The sequence below is a fragment of the Apus apus genome, chromosome 1 (genome assembly GCF_020740795.1).
Source record: "Apus apus isolate bApuApu2 chromosome 1, bApuApu2.pri.cur, whole genome shotgun sequence".
Lineage (NCBI taxonomy): Eukaryota > Metazoa > Chordata > Aves > Apodiformes > Apodidae > Apus > Apus apus.
Genome location: NC_067282.1, coordinates 126,182,326 through 126,195,872, shown reverse-complemented (window position 1 = coordinate 126,195,872; position 13,547 = coordinate 126,182,326). Strand labels below are relative to the sequence as shown.

General features: G+C 41.5%; 1 protein-coding gene across 3 annotated transcripts in view; it reads left to right on the top strand.

The window, feature by feature from the left end:
• Positions 1 to 8,669, top strand: part of RIMKLB (ribosomal modification protein rimK like family member B) — a 65,107-nt gene extending 56,438 nt beyond the window's left edge. Inside the window, exons 8-10 of one of the 3 annotated variants that reach the window (XR_007890599.1) lie at positions 698 to 850; positions 8,164 to 8,227; positions 8,482 to 8,669. The gene's annotated coding sequence lies outside the window, so the exon portion shown is untranslated. Of the gene's footprint in view, positions 1 to 697; positions 851 to 8,163 lie in introns of all 3 variants that reach the window. The other 2 variants (XR_007890600.1, XR_007890597.1) reach the window with 2 other exon arrangements.
• The last annotated feature ends 4,878 nt before the right edge of the window (positions 8,670 to 13,547 follow it).

Genomic DNA, 13,547 nt, shown 5'->3' with positions numbered 1-13,547 from the left:
CTGGAATGGGTCTGTGAAAGTGAGTGGAATGATCTAAAATTTCAGTGGCATAATTTGTGTCTTTAGTTCAATATAATTTTAGAGACTAGTTGTACTTATATTTCCAATGCTTTTCCTTTCAGACACATCCACTTTTTGCATCTCAGCACTGGGCAGGCCTATTCCTTTATTTGTGTATATATTTATGTATCAGCTCCTATAGGACATGGGTGTAACACTTTCAGACATGTGGTTGGGTGTCTTTGAGAGAGAAGTTTGTGTGTTTGCAATAATGTCTAAATCTTAGCATTTCTTTTCCTCAAATCTGTTGAACAAATTAATGTTGGAACACAGTTTTGCATCTCTAGCCTGATTTTATATATATTAAGTGAAGATTTTCTTGGAAAAAAGTGCTAGTTCTTTGATCTGTCTGCAAATGACCTTTCGTGGGGAGAGCTGATAAAAATTTACTGCATTCTGCAGAAGTTAATGTCGTAATATTTAGTGTTGCTTGAAAGGTTGTTTTACAGATCATGCTCTTTCCTCTTTATGGAACAGCTGTCAAAATCTTGTATTGCTCTTGCTTGTGCCCAGTGCTTTGCCTTGTGTATAGGGAAATGTTGTAGAACTGGAATAAGCCATGACATCTTAGACAAAGGATGATGATTACGTGCGTGCTGAACAAGACCTTCTTCTATATGCCTTTCTGCTGCAACAGAGTAATAAAACTGGTAGGTGGCAGCAGCAGAAGAAACTCATGTGACTGTGACTTGGGAAACCTCCAGTACCGGGAGAAATGGATTGCAAAATATTAACTGAAGTAAGGGGAATGGAGGAGAGAGTCAGAGTCCCTGAACTGTCCCTTTGAATGGTGAGTGTTATTTACAGAATTCTAACCATCAAAAGATGAGCTGTAGTACAGCAGATACACTGATCTAGCTGATGTTGTGTTTTGTTACTGAATGTCCTAATTCTGATCTTTGATTCAATATTCCTGTTTCCCCAGTGGCTCTATAAGGCACAATATATGTCTTAAAAATTAAGCCACATCAAAATTGCCACATCTTAAGAGCACTGGAAAATAAAGCTGAAAGAAATTTATCTAGTCTATCCATTTCTCTGCCCCACAGGAAGTTAAGTCATAATTTGGCTGTTGGTGACATGTTTGCTTTAAAGTGGTTTAAAAACCAGTTTTATGGACTGAGAGCCCATCTGCTTTTTTGCTACTTCCTTTTTTTCCCATGTGCTATCTAATGCCACTGTTGGGGTGATTCTCATGTGTACTTCTTGTACACATAGGTCTTTTCTTGAAATGTTCTTGAGTGTTTCATTGCAGTGCTACTTGGTGATAACCAAAATTACACGTGTGTATACTGTGAGAAAGAATGTGCGAACTGGGACCAAGCAAATAAGCGGCCATGCGGTTTCTGGCTGCAGTGAATGTCTGTGCCTGGCACTAGTGCTGGAGGCAGCCAGAGACACCACCTGTGTGCAATGTGAGCAAATAAACGATCTGCTCAGGCAGGTGGTTGAACTGAGGGAGGAGGTAGAAGATTTAAGTAGCATCAGAGAATGCGAGAGTGAAATAGATTAGTGGAGCCGTACCCCGAGGCTGGGCAGAAAGAAGAGGCTCTAGAAGAAGTGGAGGATTCCCTTTCCTTCTGTCACCAGGCAGAATGAGGGGACCTAAGGGACAGGGGTAATGGAGACAGGTTCCTCCTCAGAGAGGCAAGCAAAACCCCTTCTGGCCCCCCTCACCTTCTCAGTTGCCCTTGCACCATTGGTATGAGGCTTTGGAACTTGAGGGCCAGGCCAATGAGGATGAAGATGAAGATCCATCCAGTGAGTTGCCCAGGGCTAGTCACTCACCCCCATGCCTAAGGACTTCTTCAACTAAGAAAAAAAGGGGGGTAATTGTAGTAGGTGACTCCCTTCTGAGGGGAACAGAGTGCCCCATTTATCAACCAGAACCATGCCTCAGACAATTCTGCTGCCTCCGTGTGGACTGGGTTAGAGATGTAACCAGAAGCTCTCTGGTCTGGTGCAGCCCTCTTGCTTATTTCCCTCTATTGGTTATCCAGGTTGGCAAGGTTGCAGAGAGAAGTCCAAGGGCAATTAAAAAGGACTTCAAGGCATTGGGGCAACTGGTTGCAGGCTCGAGTGTGCAGGTGATGTTTTCATCAGTCCTTCAAGTGGCAGGGAGAAATACTGAAAGAGGAAGGAAAACACACCTGATCAAGTGTGGCTCAGCAACTTGTGCCACCATTGGAATTTTGGGTTCTTTGATCATGGGGATGTTTATATGGCACTGGGTCTGCTGGTGACATCTGAGTACATCTGTCTCAAAGGGGGGAAAGGATCCTTGAACATGAGTTGGCAGAGCTCATTGACAGAGCTTTAAACTAGGCTCAGAGAGGGAAGGGGATAAAACCAGGCTCACTAGATATTGGCCTAAGGACAACCTTCAGTCTGTCATCTCAACTGAGGTGGGAGATGGTGATACATGTGGCAATAAAAACACAGGTCTTACTAATAGGTAAGTAACCATGGAAGTGGCTGAGAATGGTCAGACAGCAATTAGGACTTCTCTCCTCCAAAAGGTGACAGGATCGTTGGCCCAGCTGAAGTGCATCTACACCAATGCATGCAGCATGGGCAATAAACAGGAGGAGAACAAGGCCATTGTGCAGTAAGAGAACTATGACATAGTTGCCATCACAGAAACCTGGTGGGATGACTTAGAACTGGAGTGCTGCAATCAGTGGCTGTCAACTCTTTAAAAGGGGTAGGTGAGGAAGAAGAGGCCCTCTATATCAGAGAGACATGCCTAAAAATTAATGAAAGTGATTATAGGGTTGAGTCCCTATGGATAAGAATCAAGGGGAAGGCCATCAAGGGTGATTCAGTGGTTGGAGTCTGTTGTAGACCACCCAACCAGGATGAGGAGGTGGATGAAGTATTCTATAAACAGTTGGGAGAGGTTTCACAGTCACTATGCCTTGTTCTCATGGCGGACTTCAACTTGCCAGATGTCTGCTGGAAATATAGTACAGCAGAGAGAGAACAGTCCTGGAGGTTCCGGGAGCACATGGAAGATAACTTACCGACGCAGCTGATAAGGGAGCGAACCAGGATGGGTGCCTTTCTGGACTTGCTGCCTGTGCACAGAGAGGGACTTGTGGGGGAATTGACAGTTGGAGGAAATCTAGGGCATAGTGACCATGAACTTAAAGAGTTTTCAATTCTTGGAGAAGTAAGGAGGGGAGGGGGCACTAAAACTGCCACCGTAGATTTCCAGAAGGCAGACTTTGATCTGTTCAAGAGAGTGACAGAGTTCCTTGGGAGAAATGTCACGAAGGGTAAAGGAGTCCAGGAGGACTGGACATGCTTAAAGAAGTAAGTCTTAAAAGCCCAGGAGCAGGCTGTCCCCATGTGCTGAAAGACAAGCCATGGGGGAAGAAGACTGGCCTGGCTGAATAGAAAGATTTGGCTGGAGCTCAGGAAGAAAAGGAGGGTTTATGGCCTCTGGAAGAGAGGATAGGCCTCTCATGAGGAATACAGAGAGATAATGAGGCAATGCAGGGAGAAAACTAGGAGGGCCAAAACCCAACTTGAACTCAACTTGGCTACTGCTGTCAAAGGCAATAAAAAATCTGTATATAAATATATTGATAACAGAAGGAGGACTGGGGAGTATCTCCATCCTTTATTGGATGCAGGGGGAAATATAGTGACAAAGGATGCAGAAAAGTCTCAGGTGCTAAATGCCTTCTTTGCCTCAGTCTTTAGCAGTCAAACTGTTCCCTAGACACCCAGTTCCCTGAGCTGAAAAACGGGGAGGTGGGGCAGAATGAGACCTTCATAATCCAAGAGGAAATGGTCAGTGACCTGCTACACCACCTAAACATCCTTAAGTCTATGGGGCCGGATGAGTTGCACCCAGGAGTACTGAAGGAGTTGGCATATGCACTCACCAAGTCTCTTTCCATCATTCACCAGCAGTCCTGGCTAACTGGGGAGGTCCTGGTGGACTGGAGGGTAGCAAATGTGGTACCCATCCACAAGAAAGGCTGAAAGGAGGATCCAGGGCAACGAAACTGGTGAAGGGCCTTGAGAACAAGCCTTATGAGGAGTGGCCGAGGGAACTGGGCCTATTTAGTCTGAAGAAAAGGAGGCTGAGGGTAGACCTCATTGTGCTCTGCAACTGCCTGGAAGGACGTTGTAAAGAGGTTGGTGCTGGTCTCTTCTAACAAGTAACTGGCAATAGGACAAGAGGGAATGGCCCTAAGCTGCACCAGGGGAGGTTTAGACTAGACATTAGGAAGAGCTTTTTTTTTTTTTTTTTTTTTTTTTAATCTGGATCAGTTGAAAATGCAGAGAAACGGATCCAAGTGGATTGGGAAAAAAATTGTGGTTAGAATATATACCAATATAAGGAACACAGTAGCTAACTATTAGTGGATGACTTCCAAATTCTGTTTCCTATTGTTACATGGGGTGGTGACACTAAAATGAGGAACACCACTTAGGTATGGCAACTAAGCTGAATCTAAGGTTTTGATACTCATACAGCTGAATAGTCTCCATGGCACATCAGGTGTTGCTTAGCACTATGAAACTCTGGTGTGCTTTTCTCAGTAGCTTCTAAATGTATTATGTGGACTACAGGCTAAAAATGCTACAACTGAGTTACTGAAAAGTGAGAGGAGATCAAATGTGCAAAGTGAAAAATATTTTGGATGGAGATTTGAAAATAATTTATTAAGTATAACAATGAGCAAAGTCTGTGTGCCAGATGAAGCTCATGGAGAATGTTTTTTAAATCCAGTCAGACTGGAGATGTGAAAGAAAGTGAGACAGTTCTAGTAGAGGCGAAGGAGTCAGGCTGTCATCAGAGAGGGAGATGAGGCAATAAAACAGCTTTTACTGATCTTGAGCATTCCCAGCTTTTTGTTGTAAGGAAGAATCTAACCAGACTTTCTGTATGAAATTTTTTGCTAGCCATACTAGCCTTTGAGTACTGGTTATCAAAAGAGGAGAGAGCTGAAAGTCATTATAGCTGCAGATACGCAAATTAGCTGTAGCACTTGCCTACTAGAACAGATGATCATGTAGATTAAAAATCTTACTTCACTGAGTTCAGATGACAGTAATACTTGGGAGGAATGGTGGTCATCTAGCCCTGAACATGGACTTGCTTTCCTAGATACACCTGTAACATTTTGCTTCTCAGCCTAAATAAGGGACAGAGGAAGAGAGATGTATGTAAGCCTTTTAAATGAGCAAGGGGATGATTGTAAGTGACTTAGAGTCAACTGGTCAAGAAAAAAAAATTGGGTGTAAAACAAGCAGGAATTTCATGTTTTCACACATGGCTGTCAATTCAAAAAAGTATTTCTTTTTTTTTCTACTAGATGTGACATAGCAAAGCATCCTGTTCTCTGCAGCTTTGATGTGGTAGGGATTTGAAGAAGGCAGAATATTTGTAAAGAGGACAAGTGTTACTAGGATATACAGAGTCTGCATAGTCATATGTCAGCATATTAAGCTTTGCGAGTAGTGTGTGGGGGAAGAGCTCATAAAAGGTTTATGTGTATTTCTGTGTGTTTGCTAAGTCTACTTTTTTAATTGGAGGTGATTTGCTATATATAACTTCAGATAGTTCTCTTAGTGTATTCAATATTTTTGTATGTTTGTGTGGAAGGAAATCTGGGGAGTTGAATATGTAATTTTGTTGTCCCTTTCTATAGGAATGAGAATAAAGGGAAAGCAGTCAAAATGCATTGGAACTACATAACTAGTTATATCCAAAGTCTGGTGTCAGTTGAGTACCCACTGATGTTGCTGGGGAGAAAGCTTTTTGGCTTATCATTTAATAAGACAAGACAAATAAAAGACTTTGAAAGTTTTGGCCAGATGAGGACAGAGAGTTGAAGTCTAAGAAATTTTGCTGATGTGTATGTTTTTATTTTGATATATGCCTTAGTAGCAGCAGTCTTTGTTAAATAGTATCCTGTGTAGCTGTCACTAGAAAGTGCAATTGCTTTTGATCAACAGAGAGTTTTTAAATTTCCCCTATTAAATGCTTTGCATTTTCCCAACTTCAGATACTGTATTGTGGTAACCTGTGGTTTAATGTAATATGATATTTACATTTTTCTTAATAGGGACTGATTTTTTTTCTCTTGACAAAATCCAAAATAATTGCAATATATTCACAAATCTTATATAGCAAATTCCAACATAATTGTATTTTAATACAGGAATGGAAAAGAAATGGAATTTTATTAGAAGTAATTGGATTTTTTCAATAAAATATTCTGATCAGAAGCAGTTAATTTATCACATTCATAAATTTTCAGGAATGTATGTTAATTTCCAGAATTTATTGGGACAATCCCTCTTGTACAAAATAGAATTTGTTTTTAGACAGGCAAATTCAAATTATAGTAGTCAATAACCTTGTTGCCATGTCTTCCGCCAGTCACGCATATTTTCTATGCAGATTTCCTGTTTGCGGTGGAAGCAGTGATACTACTGAGCTTCTTTCATGCTTAGTTTAACTGTGTTGTGAAATACTTATATTTTGGGGAGAAAGGAGCTGGAGAGGTGACAACTGTACACTGTGTTACATGGACTAAGGAGGAAGGTGTCATGAAGCAGGGAGAGAAGACCAAGTGGTAGCTGTGTACACAGATGAAGGCCAGTTGTGTGAGGTTCAGTTAAGGCCAAGTGCCAGGTCCTGCATTGCGGTCACACCAACCCCAGGCAGTGCTACAGGCCTGGGGAGGAGTCACTGGAGAGCTGCCCAACAGAAAAGGACCTGGGGATGCTGGTGGGCAGCTGGATGAACATGAGCCAGCAGTGTGCCCAGGTGGCCTGGAAGGCCCATGGCATCCTGGCCTGCATCAGGAATGGCCAGCAGGAGTAAGGAGGTGATCGTGCCCCTGTACTCAGCACTCGTGAGGCTGCAACTCAAGTACTGTGTGCAGTTCTGGGCCCCTCACTGTAGGAAGGACATTGAGGTGCTGGAGCATGTCCAGAGAAGAGCCACCAGAGAAGAGCCACCAGAGAAGAGCTGGTGAAGGGTCTGGAGAACAAGTCAGATGAGGAGCGGCTGAGGGAGCTGGGGATGTTTAGTTAGGATTAGAGGAGGCTGAGGGGAGACCTCATTGCCCTCTACAACTACCTGAAAGGAGGTTGTAGGGAGGTGGGGGTTGGCCTCTTCTCCCAAGTGAATAATGACAGGACCAGAGGAAATGACCTGAAGTTGTGGCAGGGGTTGTTTAGATTGGAAATTAGGAAGAATTTCTCTACTGAAAGACTGGTTGCTCACTGGAACAGCCTGACCAGGGAGGTGGTGGAGTCACCATCCTTGGAAGTATTCAAGAAACGTATAGATGAGAAACCTCAGGGCATGCTCTAGTGGTCAAGATTGTAGGGCTGTTTGGGTTTTTTATTCCTGGGTGTTATTTGGTGAAGTGTGTGTGGTGATTATGTTTGTTTGGGTTTTTGTTGTGTGGGGTTGGGTTTTTTGTGGGGGTTTTTGGGTTTTTTTTTAGGGTTTTTTTGGTGGTGTTTTGTGTGGTGTATGTGGGTTGTTTGTTTTCTTGTTTGTTTTTTTTTTCTTTTCATGATGGCTTGAGGCCAGTACTCAAGATGACTTTCAGTTGTACCATGATGATGCCTGGGAACGTCACATTGATTGTGCAACTGTAAATATTTCATATCTGGTGTTTACTAGAAGCATGGCTTGCCCAAGGGTGTGTGTACAGTTTCTCTTCCTCATTAGTACTGTACAAAAGCACTGTCTGCTAGAATTTACTATTCTCTGGATTCTGTCTGCTCAGTGGTATTGTGTATTAAGCCTGAAACTTAAATTTCAGGAGGAAAGGTAGTATGTTTGTGTGCATGTTTTCCCATCCCTCTAACAAACACAAGGCCAACAGAATCAACAGAAATTCTACAGTTACTTTCCCCACTTGTCTTTACAACAGTGTATGGGAGGAGTAGTACAAATATAATGTGGTGTGGGAATGCTTTTCCATGCTTGAATGGAAATGTTTGTTTACCAGATGGCAAACACTGAAGCTTTATCAGTGAGAGAACTGGGCAGAAAGAGGCTGCAGTTTGACTTTGCTAAACTTTTATACCATTTTTCTTCCACGTGAAATATTTTCACAGGAATGCTTGTGAAAGATGCTGGATCAACAGTTGCTGAGATTGAACTCCTCTAACCACTGGAAAGGTAACAGGAACTAGATTTTACCTGTAGCACACAGTCTTAACTGCATCTCACTCCTTGACTCCTTGGCCTTTTCCAAGGTCAGAAGAAAAGTTGGTACCCATGACTCAGTCCTTGGTGCATCTCTAATACATCTATCAGGGAAGCAAGTTAGATGCCAGTTACAGAGATGTTTTTCTTTGGTGATATCTGCTTCAATTTCTGGTATTAATATTTCGGGGAAAAAGACTAACTTCTTCAATGATTTGTTTCTCTAGGTTTTTCTACACCAGCAGCAGATCTTCTCTTCCCTCTTATGGGGACAATTATGTCTTGATAATGCCCAGCAGGATGGACCAGCAGCAATGTGGAATGGGGTGATGTCCACACTTGGAATTAACAGTCATAAAGAACACTGTCCTGCTAAGATGGAGAACTGAATAAAAGAGTTGTGAATTCAAGTTCATGAGAGTGTGAGGTTCTTTTTGGTAACTTCTGCACCAGCACCCTTTTTTTTGAAGTGCTGGTTAATGTTCGAAATATATTGATACAAACAAGCCAGAAAAGTAAGCAGAATAACGGTTGGATATTTTTCAGCATATTAGCCTTTTAAAAAATCCAATAATTTCATTCCTTGGAGTTCCAAAATGTTTATATTTGCATGAACAGTTTTCCGAAATGCTTTGGAAACCTCAGTATCAGGCCTTTGGTTTTCAGTCATGAGTTCACGTAAGTCACAAAGAGTGCCAGTTTTTTGAGTTTGAAGAAGAAAATCGTGCTATGCTGATACCTTTGGTGACTGCTAGAGAGACACAGAACTGCAGCTCTGTTAATGTATCGGAGATTCTTTAAACTATTAGATGATTATTCGCTGGATTGCCACACCCAGACAGTTGTGGTCAGTGGTTCAGTGTCCCAAGTGGAGACAAGTGGCGTTCCTCAGGGCTGGAGACATGGACAGTGGGATTGAGTGTATCCTCAGGAAGCTTGCTAACAATACCAAGCTGTGTGGAGTAGTTGACACCCTAGAGGGAAGGGATGCCATCCAGAGGAACCTTCTCTCCCTCTCGCTCCCCCTCCCCCTCTCCTCCCTCCCATCCTTCTTCCCATTTTATGCAAGGAATATGTGTAATACTGGACTCCAAAATAATGTAGAACACACTAGGAAGAGTTTTTGCCAGAAACGGAGTTACAACTGCTGCATCTTTTTCTTCAGCTTTTTAATTAAATTTTTAAAAAACATATTCTTGCTGACAGTGCTTCTGAAGATTTCTAATGAAGGAAAAAGTCCTAGTTCTGCCCATCTTTTCCTTCCTAGAGAGAATGTACCGCAGCTGTCAGAACTGTCTGTAGCATTACTTACTGCTTCTTCCCTATAGCCTTTAAGATCCAGGATGAAGAGATGCCAAAGAATATAGCGGTGACCTTGCAAGAGAAAAGATTGGGATGCACTTTCTAGCATTCCTGGTATCCACGTTCTGCTGCTCGTTGGTGGCATAGCTCTGTAGGAATACAAAAGAGAGGAGAATGCAGGGAAGGAAGAGACAGAATTGCTTCCAGCTGTGATGGGTCACTAATGGACCAGTGGTCAGCTTTTTGTTTTTCTGTTTTGCAAAGGAAAACTCCAAGGGAACAACTCCTCCACAAAATCATTCAAAGTGTTCCCTGCAGCCTGAATCCTTTCATTACTTGGATGGTGATCTTCCGTCTTTGCCCAATCCTGGTAATAGCTCATATATTTTGAAAACAGCTGAATTTCTGATCAGAGAATGGAAATGGAAAATTGCAGCCCTGTCATGAGAGTTCACCCTGGAACACTCAAACCCTGAAATGGGAGTAGAGGCCCAGTAGAGGGAAGGAAGGAAAGAAAGAGTATTTCAGATTTTGTTAGGTAGGTGTGTGTAACTTTGTTGCAACACCCCTAGTTCTGATTTAATCAGCTGGCATATAAAGTCAGTTGGCTTGAATGGGAGGTATTAAAGAAGTTTGATGCAGATCCCTCTGCCTAATGTAGTGATGACATAGTATCGGAAGCTGTGTTTTGTCGGAAGTTTAGTTACTGAGATGAAAGTAGCATTGAATGTGCGTTATTCTAGGCTGTACAAAAGGACAAGCCTGCGCTGGAAGGTATGCTGTCGTGTCCTTGTATGACATGATAGAAGGACACAGGGAGACAGCATGTCAATAATTAGTAGTTGTAACACATCTGCTTTAGAATCATGGGATTGAGAGAGCTGGAGTAGTACCAGGATGTATAGTATGTTGGCTGACAGCTATGCTTTGGATGCTTCCTGGTTTTCATTCTCATATACAGTATTACTGCCAGAGTCATATGGCTGTTGTAGGTAGAAACAATGGATGTCTGTTCTTGAGCAACGAATGTATTTCCTAGCCTGCATACAGACAGGAAGGGTAGCAATGACCCACCTTCCCAGGCTGGGTTGCCAGTGTTCTTTGTCATACAAGAGCTGCCAGTGAGCTACATGCAGCTGAAGGGGCCGGTGACAGAAGTGAGGATGTGGGCACAGGAATTTAACTTTATGGACACTGCATAGACCCACTTTTGATGATCAAAGCTCTCAAAGTCACATCTGGGCTGTGTACCGAGCTCTTCTGTGTGATGGGGGCAGGAGTACAGTAAGAATCAGGAGAATTAATTTGTATGGGAAATTATTTGAAGTGCTTGATTTCATCAGTGCCTCCTGACTTAGGAGAAAAAAGAAGGCACTTAAAACCAGTAGGATGAAGCTGTAGCTGACTTTAAATGTAGGGGAGGGAAAGAACATGTTCTGAAGGCAGCCAGATCTTGCAAAGTTACTTGTAATCATTAACTTTCAATTACATTTCCCGTTATTTCCTTTTGCCCAAATGACTGGAGTTTAATATCACTGCAGTCAGTGTCCCTTGGAGTGCAGCACACTATGGTGCATTGTTTTGCTTATGTGGAGTTGGCAAGCAGGTCACTGTGTGTGTTTGCATTGGTTGCCTGCAGGAGTTCAGCATCTTGTAATTACATGTTATCGTAAGTGTCCTTTAACAAATGTAACCCTTACGAGCTAGAACAGTGAGTACGAGAAGCAAGCTGGTTTGGATGGATTTGGAAGCAAACCTAGCATGGTGAAGGGCTTTCCGAGAGGTGAAATTCACTCTCCTATGCAGTCCCATAAGCTTTTTCTATACTATGCTTCTATTTTGCATAAAAAGGGTAGGTGTCATTGGTGTTCAGGACAGAAGGTTTGAACTGGTGTGTGAGAAGTGCTCTTAGAGCTTACTGATCATGCCTGTTCAGTTTCTTTTTCCAGAAGTGGTTTCATCCCTAGCACCTACTTCCACAGTGGCTAGTGTTTGACTGACATATTCCAAGGTGAAAGATGGGAGTTTTGACATCCAGACATCACTTCTAACTGTGCTGGATTTGGATCATATTTTGTCAAGTGCACTTTGGACCAATTAGCTCCTTGGAAAGCAGGAAACACTTATAACCTTGAAAAAAAGCAAGCCCAAGATGTCTGAGTCACATAATTAACAGATAAAACTTAAAGCAGAGGTTTTATTTCTGTCAATGTACATAGTAAATACAAGACAATATATCCTACTATGTCTCAATGGGTCTGATTTATCCCTGGGTGAATCCATCAGCTTCAGTGGATGTGATGGGTAAAAATTACCTCCAAGAGGGCGAGTTAGTTTTCTTGAGGCTGTGTTTCCCTCTGCTGGCATGTAGTTAATATTGCTGACTTACTGTTTTCTCAAAACCAAGCTTCCAAAGCTACTGTTTTCTTGTCATCCCAAGAAACATTTAAACTGTCTTCAGTGACCAAATACAGCATATTAATAAAAATAAAATTAAGAAAGAAACAGCAACAGTGTTAATGAGTGAAATGAAGTTATTAACCGTATCTTTAAATAAAATACATAAACACAATCTTGAAGCAGGAAGGGAAAACACAGAGACACTAGAAATACTAAAAGAGTAGAATAGAAAATATTTCCTTGAAATACTAATAAAAAATCATTAAAGTGGAGCTATGAACAGAACTAGGGTTGATATAGTTCTTTAGGTGTCAAGAAGTATTATCTGGAGTTTTGCTTCTAGATTATGTAAAGACAGTGTTTTAGGGTACAAATGGTTATAGCCTAAAGCTACAACTAGGAAAATTTTACCTGGACATGGGAAGGAACTGGTCGCCGGAAGAGTGATACAGACTTGCAACAGGTGTCTGGAGAGGCTGTGAAATCTCCAACCAAATTTGTCTGGACAGGACCTGGAGTGACTTAATCTGGATGTAAAGGTGGCTTTGCTTTGAGAAGAATCTTGGACTGGAATGTTTTGACAATTTTTCTGGGTGTGCATGCTTCCTTTTTTTGGGGGGATGGGGAGGGATGAGTTAGACTGAAGAGATAATAACAGTTTTCAAAGTCTCATATTTTTACTCGTCTACAGTAATTATTAAATACTTTGGTTACCTTCAAGCTGATAATATTTTTGAAAATTCATACTGCTGTCTTACATGATTAGCTAATCTAAGTTACATGCAAATTTAAAATCCATCTGAACATTCGTTGCACTGCATGTTAACATTAAAATACCCTGAAATTACAAGTAGCACTGTTTAAAAATCCATTTTTCTAGTTTCCATACGTAAAATTGCTATAGAGAAAAAAAGAAGGATTGAAATTAGGGCCTTGGGTCATTTAGAAACCGAGATGTGTAACTTTGCAAGTGAGAAGTAGTACTGATTTTTCTCAAAGTTTGTGCACTTGTGTATGTTTACAGGAGTAGAAGTTAAAACTGTATTTCAGCTCTTCCTTATAAGTAGCAATAGTTAACAATCATGATGCCCCCATATAAAATTATTGGATTATATAGTCTGGATAGGCCACATAAAATCTTCTTTTCATGCTGCTCATAAGGACTTTTAAAATATATTTTTTCCAGACCTTGTTTTTTATTATTTAGATTTTAATGTCTATAGTAGCAGTATTTCTTTAGAGCTAGTTTGCATATGCAAATTTAAAAGCTATTGCTTTTCTTCACATGATTGTACTGTACTCAGAAGTAGAAATTTGTAGCTGCCTAAATCTGTACAAAGCTCTTTCAAAGATTTTTTTTTATTACCATAACAATCTTAAGTACAGGTTTAAGCCCTTACAGCTTCCATGCTAGAAGTTGTATTCAGTGCATGTATAATTTGGTTGAAATTGTAGAGTCTAAATCCAGCAGAGCCTCTGCAAGAGCCGTACCTAATATCTGAGATGGTCAGGGGGGTGAAAGGAAGGGGACAAAAAGCCAATGGATATCACCTAAAGTTCCATTATGAACAGAACATGCTGTGTTGAGCAT